This window comes from Dendrobates tinctorius, unplaced genomic scaffold (genome assembly GCF_039654945.1).
Source record: "Dendrobates tinctorius isolate UK_male_01 unplaced genomic scaffold, ASM3965494v1 ptg000084l, whole genome shotgun sequence".
Classification (NCBI taxonomy): Eukaryota; Metazoa; Chordata; class Amphibia; order Anura; family Dendrobatidae; genus Dendrobates; species Dendrobates tinctorius.
This window is the reverse complement of record NW_027361752.1, coordinates 49,658,813-49,670,902: the sequence shown is the minus strand read 5'-3', so window position 1 is coordinate 49,670,902 and position 12,090 is coordinate 49,658,813. Positions and strand designations below refer to the sequence as shown.

Sequence of the window (12,090 nt, the reverse complement as noted above, 5' to 3'; positions counted from 1 at the left end):
AGCCAGAGACACCGGACTACTACCCCTAATATCCCACATCATCCCATCAGCCAGAGACACCGGACTACTACCCCTAATATCCCACATCATCCCGTCAGCCAGAGCCATCGGACTACTGCCCCTAATATCCCACATCATCCCGTCAGCCAGAGACACCGGACTACTGCCCCTAATATCCCACATCATCCCGTCAGCCAGAGCCACCGGACTACTACCCCTAATATCCCACATCATCCCGTCAGCCAGAGACACCGGACTACTACCCCTAATATCCCACATCATCCCGTCAGCCAGAGCTACTGGACTACTACCCCTAATATCCCACATAATCCCGTCAGCCAGAGCCACCGGACTACTACCCCTAATATCCCACATCATCCCGTCAGCCAGAGCTACTGGACTACTACCCCTAATATCCCACATCATCCCATCAGCCAGAGACACCGGACTACTACCCCTAATATCCCACATCATCCCGTCAGCCAGAGCCATCGGACTACTACCCCTAATATCCCACATCATCCCGTCAGCCAGAGACACCGGACTACTGCCCCTAATATCCCACATCATCCCGTCAGCCAGAGCCACCGGACTACTATCCCTAATATCCCACATCATCCCGTCAGCCAGAGACATCGGACTACTACCCCTAATATCCCACATCATCCCGTCAGCCAGAGACACCGGACTACTACCCCTAATATCCCACATCATCCCGTCAGCCAGAGACACCGGACTACTACCCCTAATATCCCACATCATCCCGTCAGCCAGAGCCACCGGACTACTACCCCTAATATCCCACATCGTCCCGTCAGCCAGAGCCACCGGACAACTACCCCTAATATCCCACATCATCCCGTCAGCCAGAGCCACCGAACTACTACCCCTAATATCACACATCATCCCATCAGCCAGAGCCGCCGGACTACTACCCCTAATATCCCACATCATCCTGTCAGCCAGAGCCACCGGACTACTACCCCTAATATCCCACATCATCCCGTCAGCCAGAGCCACCGGACTACTACCCCTAATATCCCACATCATCCCGTCAGCCAGAGCCACCGGACTACTACCCCTAATATCACACATCATCCCATCAGCCAGAGCCGCCGGACTACTACCCCTAATATCCCACATCATCCTGTCAGCCAGAGCCACCAGACTACTACCCCTAATATCCCACATCATCCAGTCAGCCAGAGCCACCAGACTACTACCCCTAATATCCCACATCATCCCGTCAGCCAGAGCCACCGGACTACTACCCCTAATATCACACATCATCCCATCAGCCAGAGCCGCCGGACTACTACCCCTAATATCCCACATCATCCTGTCAGCCAGAGCCACCAGACTACTACCCCTAATATCCCACATCATCCTGTCAGCCAGAGACACCGGACTACTACCCCTAATATCCCACATCATCCCGTCAGCCAGAGACACCGGACTACTACCCCTAATATCCCACATCATCCCGTCAGCCAGTGCCACCGGACTACTACCCCTAATATCCCACATCATCCCGTCAGCCAGAGCCACCGGACAACTACCCCTAATATCCCACATCATCCCGTCAGCCAGAGCCACCGAACTACTACCCCTAATATCACACATCATCCCATCAGCCAGAGCCGCCGGACTACTACCCCTAATATCCCACATCATCCTGTCAGCCAGAGCCACCAGACTACTACCCCTAATATCCCACATCATCCTGTCAGCCAGAGCCACCGGACTACTATCCCTAATATCCCACATCACCCTGTCAGCCAGAGCCACCGGACTACTACCCCTAATATCCCACATCATCTCATCAGCCACAGCCACCGGACTACTACCCCTAATATCCCACGTCAGCCAGAGCCACCGGACTACTACCCCTAATATCACACATCATCCCATCAGCCAGAGCCGCCGGACTACTACCCCTAATATCCCACATCATCCTGTCAGCCAGAGCCACCGGACTACTACCCCTAATATCCCACATCATCCTGTCAGTCAGAGCTACCGGACTACTACCCCTAATATCCCACATCATCCCGTCAGCCAGAGCCACCGGACTACTACCCCTAATATCCCACATCATCCTGTCAGCCAGAGCCACCGGACTACTACCCCTAATATCCCACAACATGCCGTCAGCCAGAGCCACCGGACTACTACCCCTAATATCCCACATCATCCCGTCAGCCAGAGCCACCAGACTACTACCACTAATATCCCACATCATCTCATCAGCCACAGCCACCGGACTACTACCCCTAATATCCCACATCATCCTGTCAGCCAGAGCCACCGGACTACTACCCCTAATATCCCACATCATCCTGTCAGTCAGAGCTACCGGACTACTACCCCTAATATCCCACATCATCCCGTCAGCCAGAGCCACCGGACTACTACCCCTAATATCCCACATCATCCTGTCAGCCAGAGCCACCGGACTACTACCCCTAATATCCCACAACATGCCGTCAGCCAGAGCCACCGGACTACTACCCCTAATATCCCACATCATCCTGTCAGCCAGAGCCACCGGACTACTACCCCTAATATCCCACATCATCTCATCAGCCACAGCCACCGGACTACTACCCCTAATATCCCACGTCAGCCAGAGCCGCCGGACTACTACCCCTAATATCCCACATCATCCTGTCAGCCAGAGCTACCGGACTACTACCCCTAATATCCCACATCATTCCGTCAGCCAGAGCCACCGGACTACTACCCCTAATATCCCACATCACCCTGTCAGCCAGAGCCACCGGACTACTACCCCTAATATCCCACATCATCTCATCAGCCACAGCCACCGGACTACTACCCCTAATATCCCACGTCAGCCAGAGCCACCGGACTACTACCCCTAATATCCCACATCATCCCATCAGCCAGAGCCACCGGACTACTACCCCTAATATCCCACATCATCCCGTCAGCCAGAGCCACCGGACTACTACCCCTAATATCCCACATCATCCCGTCAGCCAGAGCCACCGGACTACTACCCCTAATATCCCACATCATCCCGTCAGCCAGAGCCACCGGACTACTACCCCTAATATCCCACATCATCCCATCAGCCAGAGCCACCAGACTACTACCCCTAATATCCCACATCATCCCGTCAACCAGAGCCACCGGACTACTACCCCTAATATCCCACATCATCCCGTCAACCAGAGCCACCGAACTACTACCACTAATATCCCACATCATCCCGTCACAGTCGCCGAACTACTACCCCTAATATCCACATCATCTCATCAGAGCCACCGGACTACTACCCCTAATATCCCACATCATCCTGTCAGCCAGAGCCACCGAACTACTACCCCTAATATCCCACATCATCCCGTGAGCCAGAGCCACTGGACTACTACCACTAATATCTCACATCATCCCGTCAGCCAGAGCCACCGGACTACTACCCTTAATATCCCACATCGTCCCATCAGCCAGAGCCACCGGACTACTAATATCCCACATCATCCCGTTAAAGCCACCGGACTACTACCCCTAATATCCCACATCATCTCATCAAAGGCACCGGACTACTACCCCTAATATCCCACATCATCCCGTCAGCCATAGCCGCCTGACTACTACCTCTAATATCCCACATCATCCCGTCAGCCAGAGCCACAGAACTACTACCCCTAATATCCCACATCATCCCGTCACAGTCGCCGGACTACTACCCCTAATATCCACATCATCTCATCAGAGCCACCGGACTACTACCCCTAATATCCCACATCATCCTGTCAGCCAGAGCCACCTTACTACTACCCCTAATATCCCACATCATCCCGTCAGCCAGAGCCACCGGACTACTACCCCTAATATCCCACATCATCCTGTCAGAGCCACCGGACTACTACCACTAATATCCCACATCATCCTGTCAGAGACACCGGACTACTACCACTAATATCCCACATCATCCCGTCAGAGCCACCGGACTACTACCCCTAATATCCCACATCATCCCATCACAGCCACCGGACTACTACCACTAATATCCCACATCATCCCATCACAGCCACCGGACTACTACCACTAATATCTCACATCATCCCGTCAGCCAGAGCCACCGGACTACTACCCTTAATATCCCACATCGTCCCATCAGCCAGAGCCACCGGACTACTAATATCCCACATCATCCCGTTAAAGCCACTGGACTACTACCCCTAATATCCCACATCATCTCATCAAAGGCACCGGACTACTACCCCTAATATCCCACATCATCCCGTCAGCCATAGCCGCCTGACTACTACCTCTAATATCCCACATCATCCCGTCAGCCAGAGCCACAGAACTACTACCCCTAATATCCCACATCATCCCGTCAACCAGAGCCACCGAACTACTACCACTAATATCCCACATCATCCCGTCAGCCAGAGCCACCGGACTACTACCCCTAATATCCCACATCAACCTGTCAGAGCCAACGGACTACTACCACTAATATCCCACATCATCCTGTCAGAGACACCGGACTACTACCTCTAATATCCCACATCATCCCGTCAGCCAGAGCCACAGAACTACTACCCCTAATATCCCACATCATCCCGTCAACCAGAGCCACCTTACTACTACCCCTAATATCCCACATCATCCCGTCAGCCAGAGCCACCGGACTACTACCCCTAATATCCCACATCAACCTGTCAGAGCCAACGGACTACTACCACTAATATCCCACATCATCCTGTCAGAGACACCGGACTACTACCCCTAATATCCCACATCATCCCGTCAGCCAGAGCCACCGGACTACTACCCCTAATATCCCACATCAACCTGTCAGAGCCAACGGACTACTACCACTAATATCCCACATCATCCTGTCAGAGACACCGGACTACTACCACTAATATCCCACATCATCCCGTCAGAGCCACCGGACTACTACTCCTAATATCCCACATCATCCCGTCAGAGCCACCGGACTACTACCACTAATATCCCACATCATCCCGTCAGCCAGAGCCACCGGACTACTACCCCTAATATCCCACATCATCCCTTCAGCCAGAGCCACCGGACTACTACCACTAATATCCCACATCATCCCATCACAGCCACCGGACTACTATCACTAATATCCCACATCATCTCGTCAGCCAGAGCCACTAGACTACTACCCCTAATATCCCACATCGTCCCATCAGCCAGAGCCACCGGACTACTACCCCTAATATCCCACATCATCCCGTTAAAGCCACCGGACTACTACCCCTAATATCCCACATCATACCGTCAGAGCCACCAGACTACTACCACTAATATCCCACATCATCCTGTCAGCCAGAGCTACCGGACTACTACCCCTAATACCCACATCATCCCGTCAGAGCCACCGGACTACTACTCCTAATATCCCACATCATCCTGTCAGAGCCACCGGACTACTACCACTAATATCCCACATCATCCCGTCAGAGCCACCGGACTACTACCCCTAATATCCCACATCATCCCGTCAGCCAGAGCCACCGGACTACTGCCCCTAATATCCCACATCATCCCGTCAGCCTGGGGTCAGAACCAGAGCGCTGAGGGATTTGCCCTCACTTCCATACCGGGGATCCCTTTAAGAGAGGCCTGGGGTCAGAATCAAAGCGCTGAGTGGAACAGTCCTAACTTCCATACCGGAGATCCCTTTGAGAGGGAAGATGTGCCTATGGGATGGAGGGTGTGTGATGGGTATATGGGCACGGGATGGGGGATTCATTTCTGTCATGTGCTCTCTGCTCCTTTCTGGGGGACAGACAATGGCTGGCAGCTTATGTTCCCGGGGATGCTAGATTTCTCCCACCAAGTCAGTGTCTGCTGAGGTGTCGTGGAGTGGGAAAACAGTTGCTCATAGCGATCAATCACAGCACAGCTTCTTTTAAACAGCTCTGGTGAAATGAAAGTTGCTTCGTGATTGGTTGGTGATACGCACATACATACACACACACATACATTCAATTTTATATATATATAGATGGAAGAACATAGAACATGTGATTGTAAAATGCTTATTGGGAACCTGCACACCAGGTTTGGATGATATGAGTTACAGCCACCACCTTTCAGGGCTGATACACAGCTTTCTATAATGCTGTATATCTGCCCCCAACCTGACCTGGAAGAACTGAAAAATAACTTTCATTATACTCATCTTTTGGTGCGGTCCGGTCCCAGGGGTATCACTCTTCTTGGTTCTGCGCCTCCCTTCTTCTTGCGACGCCGCCCTCCTGCTTGCTTCATGGCTCCCCAGCAGTGCGTTCTTGCGCAGGCATACTTCTCTGCCCTGTTGTGGGCAGAACAAAGTCCTGCAGTGTGCAGGTGCCGGGAAAGGTCAGAGAGGACCAGCGCCTGCAGACTGCAGGAATTTGCTCTGCCCTCAATAGGGCAGAGAAGTACGCCTGCACGACTGCGCAGGGCTAGGGAGCCATGAAGCAAGCATGAGGGCGGTGTCGCAAGAAGAAGGGAGGCGCCGGACCAAGAAGGGTGACACCCATCGGACCGGACCGCCCTGAATATAATAAAAGTTATTTTTCAGTTCTTCTAGGTCAGGTTGGGGGCAGATATACATGTGTGTACACAGTGACTGCACCAGCAGAATAGTGAGTGCAGCTCTGGGGTATAATACAGGATATAACTCAGGATCAGTAATGTAATGTTTGTACACAGTGACTGCACCAGCAGAATAGTGAGTGCAGCTCTGGACTATAATACAGGATGTAACTCAAGATCAGTAATGTAGTGTGTACACAGTGACTGCACCAGCAGAATAGTGAGTGCAGCTCTGGGGTATAATACAGGATGTAACTCAGGATCAGTAATGTAATGTTTGTACACAGTGACTGCACCAGCAGAATAGTGAGTGCAGCTCTAGACTATAATACAGGATGTAACTCAGGATCAGTAATGTAATGTATGTACACAGTGACTGCACCAGCAGAATAGTGAGTGCATCTCTGGGGTATAATACAGGATGTAACTCAGGATCAGTAATGTAATGTTTGTACACAGTGACTGCACCAGCAGAATAGTGAGTGCAGCTCTGGACTATAATACAAGATGTAACTCAGGATCAGTAATGTAATGTATGTACACAGTGACTGCACCAGCAGAATAATGAGTGCATCTCTGGGGTATAATACAGGATGTAACTCAGGATCAGTAAGGTAATGTTTGTACACAGTGACTGCACCAGCAGAATAGTGAGTGCAGCTCTGGACTATAATACAGGATGTAACTCAAGATCAGTAATGTAGTGTGTACACAGTGACTTCACCAGCAGAATAGTGAGTGCAGCTCTGGACTATAATACAGGATGTAACTCAGGATCAGTAATGTAATGTATGTACACAGTGACTGCACCAGCAGAATAGTGAGTGCAGCTCTGGGGTATAATACAGGATGTAACTCAGGATCAGTAATGTAAGTACACAGTGACTGCACCAGCAGAATAGTGAGTGCAGCTCTGGAGTACAATACAGGATGTAACTCAGGATCAGTAATGTAATATATGTACACAGTGACTGCACCAGCAGAATAGTGAGTGCAGCTCTGGAGTAAAATACAGGATATAACTCAGGATCAGTAATGTAATGTATGTACACAGTGACTGCACCAGCAGAATAGTGAGTTCAGCTCTGCAGTATAATACAGGATGTAACTCAGGATCAGTAATGTATTGTATGTACACAGTGACTGCACCAACAGAATAGTGAGTGCAGCTCTGGGGAACTTAATAGTTGCCCCTTGGAGCATTAGCATTTTTTAACACTAAACCTGAATAGTTTAAAATGACGATGCTTTACTAATTGGCGTCTGAATCATGGAGATGATGATGATGATGATGATGGATCTGATCTGTATTGATTACATTACTCCTGGATGTCAGTATGGCGGGGTGAAGCGTACTGGTCCTTCCTGTGTTTTCCACTCCCGTTGAGATCACAATGGCAGCCAAGTCATTCTTTGTTCTGTCTCCTGAATTGTTCACTTTGATGTGATCGTGCTGCGAGGACTGGAGTGACGCAATGAATCTGTAGCTCCGTCCTGATAATACTCACCGATTACAGACAAGAGTGATAACTACTGGCCTCTATGGGATAACAGCACCGCTACTCTATACAGAGGGTCTGTCCGCTCTCATGACATATCTATCTCCCCGAGCTCTCCTCGTTACTTTCATCATCACAAAATGCTCAGTTTTTGTGTTGGCTCATATATGCCCCATTATTCCACCCAGTCTCTCCCCACCCCAGCTCCCCGTTTGAATCAGAACGAGGACTGTGCTGGTAAAATTGTGACTTTTGGTAAGAATTATCCCCTTACAACAGATCTGTCTTCCGATTTTGCAATACAAACTGCTTACATTAATACATTGATCTCTTAGACCTGATTAGGCTGGTGTACTTTCTTTGAAAATCCTTGTCAGTATGGCTGTGTAATACTTTTTAAAAGTTTTCCTGTCTGGCGCTAAAATGAGTTGCAGCTGGACTCAGAAAATACTCTTCCAACTGTCAGAATACATTGACATGGGCTTTTTCACAATAAGTACACTAGTCTCATGAGGTCACAGAGATCCATGTCATATCGTATGCAGATTGGATTGTGAAATCTGGTGACAGATCCGCTTTACCGATCTGAATCTCCATAAAGAGGACTGTACTTTATTATAAACCTTCAATAAAAAGAACAGATAAATAGGGGAGAACAAGGTGCACATAGGCATCAGACATATATAAACATCCAAAGGGTGCAGGGAGCTAGCGGTCAGTAAAGAGAGACACAGCAATACATATCATATAGTCACAAATATTATTAGTAATGCATATCCGTATCACATATCGAAAGGGGATTGGTGATGGCAGGGAAACATAAATAAATAGTAGAACTGTCAGATAATTAGTTCATACCAAATGAAAGGAAAAACACAATAGTTCTTACCAGTCAACACTGAATCCAAAGTGCCGCAGCGCCCGCACCCACCCCAACGCGCGTTTCGGCTTGGCCTTCATCACGGCCTTCGTCACAGCTTGGCCCCCTGACGAAGGCCAAGCAGAAACGTGCGTTGGGGTGGGTGCGGGCGCTGCGGCACTTTGGATTCAGTGTTGACTGGTAAGAACTATTGTGTTTTTCCTTTCATTTGGTATGAACTAATTAACTGAGAGTTCTACTATTTATTTACATCTTTTTTTTTAACAGTTGTTGGATCGTTTTGTTCCTTTTTCCTAATGCAATTTGTGCGATTGGTCCTGATTTTTGTCCTAATATTTTTTCGTACACATATAAAATGTTTCATACATTTTATACATCTATATTAATGATTTGAACAATGGTGCATCATTTTTTGCTGATCTCCATAAAGAGGACTGTGTAGCACTATTGTCACAGCTTCACAGTCCTCTCGGTCTCCTCCCTGGTACTTCTCTCCATGAACGGTGCAGGAAGGAGACAAGAAGCTCAAACGACAGTGTTCACCCTCCTATTACACCCTGGAGCCAGTGGTAATACCGGAATCATCCCCTAGCAGCCCTAGACACCAAGGATCCTCACTAATGATGAGCGAACATGCTCAGATAAGGTGTTATCCGCCATGCTCAGGTGCTAACCAAGTGACTTCGGCATGCTTGAGTAATGTTTTAGTCCGTGACTATAGATATTGCATATTACAATGTATATCTAGATTCCCTGTATACTACGGTGAAGAAAAAGATTCTTTTGCTATTAAAAAAACATCATTTTGTGTGTGTGTACCCTGTGATTGAACCCACAACCTTAACATTGCAGGCAGGAGCAGAAGCGACAGAGTCACAAACTCTGGCGATGTAACAAGGAGAATTATGTGCACTTGATCTGTATTGCAGGCACTGACTCCACAGGCAGATTATACTGATACATTGTATACAGCTAAGCAATTCTATGTGTTTGTATTCTAGAGGGAGAATAAGAGATTTGTTCATCCTATAAAATGAAAAACACTTGATAATGAAAAATATAATGTTATTTTTAATCATAAACATCACAAGTTAGCAAATATCATGGACATATTTGGTTTTCCTGTAACTAACGCCCAGCACAACACAGCGATCGGATTATTTACGGGGATCCGTAAATGGCGTGATTGAGATTTTGCCTCTCTTAAACCCATAAAAAAAGTAATAAAAATGTAACGCTGAGGCCGTGTTCACACGTAGCGTGACTGTGTGCCCTTCTTGCGCCCAAGGTCGCTGCTGAACTGTGCAGTTTTGGTGCTTTTTTTCTCTCTTGTCTTCTATGTGTTTTAAGTAAATAAATAAATAAATAAATAAGCTACTGCAATGTCCTGCACATGGGTTAAGTGACATAGCCAATCAGAAGAACTACACCACATTTCTAATTTGGAAGTATTTTCTAATACTATTATTACATAAACTACACATTGCATACCTCCCAATTTTTGAAGAACAGAAAGGGGGACAAATTAAGGCCTCTTTCACACATCCAGTGTCAGGGGTCCGGCGGCGTGCAGCGAATAGCCGGGCCGCCGGATCCGGCCTGCAGCGGTGACACCGGATGTACATGCGGCGCCTGATGCAGCTTGGAGGACATTTAAAGGAGCCGCAGCACCGGGGGTTGAGAGAGCCAGCCGGAGAGAGATCGGGAGGTGAGAGAGCAGCCAGAGAGACAGCGGGGGACAAGAGAGCAGGCAAAGAGAGAGCGGGGGACGAGAGAGCAGCCAGAGAGACAGCGGGGGACGAGAGAGCAGCCAAAGAGAGAGTGGGGGATGAGAGAGCAGCCAGAGAGACAGCGGGGGAGAAGAGAGCAGCCAAAGAGAGAGCGGGGGACGAGAGAGCAGCCAAAGAGAGAAGGGGGGATGAGAGAGCAGCCAGAGAGAGAGCGGGGGACAAGAGAGCAGCCAGAGAGAGAGCGGGGGACGAGAGAGCAGCCAAAGAGAGAAGGGGGGATGAGAGAGCAGCCAGAGAGAGAGCGGGGGACGAGAGAGCAGCCAGAGAGACAGCGGGGGACGAGAGAGCAGCCAAAGAGTGAAGGGGGGATGAGAGAGCAGCCAGAGAGAGAGCGGGGGACGAGAGAGCAGCCAAAGAGAGAGCGGGGGACGAGAGAGCGGTCAGAGAGACAGCGGGGGACGAGAGAGCAGCCAGAGAGACAGCGGGGGACGAGAGAGCCAGCCAAAGAAAGGTATGGAGCGTATAGAGAGAGAGAGAGAGCGGGAGAGAGAGAAGGGGAGGGGGAGAGAGAGAGAGATGCGCGCCGGGCACTTGTGGAGTTAAAACTCACAGTGCCCGGGCATGTGCTGTTGAAAAAGCCGGTCCGGCGCTGCAAAAAAAGTTGCAGCCAACGTTTTTTGCAGACGCCGGATGGCGCATGTTTGCCGTATCCGGCAAAACCCGGAGGCGCCGCATGTCCATCCTGCACGATGCGGCGATCATTACATTCTATGTGAAAAAACCGGATCCAATTCCGGATCCGGTTTTCACAATTTTCGCAGCATCGTGCCGGATGTGTGAAAGTAACCTAAGAGACATGGCAAATCAGGAGAACTACACTACATTTCCTTTACACTTCATAAATACTTTGTGCTGAAATCACATAAAATCCCACTAAAATACATCTTAAGTTTATGTAGCGTGAAAAAATGTGAGGTATGAACACTTTTTCAAGTAACTGTATACTGAACCTTTATTGATTAGTTCATTAACTCTTTTCGGGGGTAATGGGGAAAAAATGATACAAATTCCGCTATTGATTATTTTTTGCCGTTTGAATTTTTCTTTCTTCGCCGCTCTGTATAATATCAGGTTACTTTTACTCTCTGGGGCATACCACCAGTACTTTGTGTCACTACTTCTGCGCGAGAAAAACTCATTCAATGGAAAATAACAACTTTTTTTTTATTCTGCTGGATTTTAGGAGACGTAACTTTATTTTTTGTTTTTGTTTTTTTGGGCGGGGGGCAACCTGCAATTCTACCATTGGATTTTTGCTCTTGTGACTTCTTCCGACAAGGCTTTTTTTTTTTGCAACTTTTTTGATAAAGTTATGGTTTTTTTT

The 12,090-nt window shown here is 48.8% G+C and overlaps 1 protein-coding gene across 1 annotated transcript in view; it reads left to right on the top strand.

Annotated features, from left to right (window-relative positions):
* ERG (ETS transcription factor ERG) overlaps positions 1-12,090 on the top strand; it is a 296,084-nt gene that overhangs the window by 169,023 nt on the left and 114,971 nt on the right. The gene's annotated exons all lie outside the window — the stretch shown is intronic.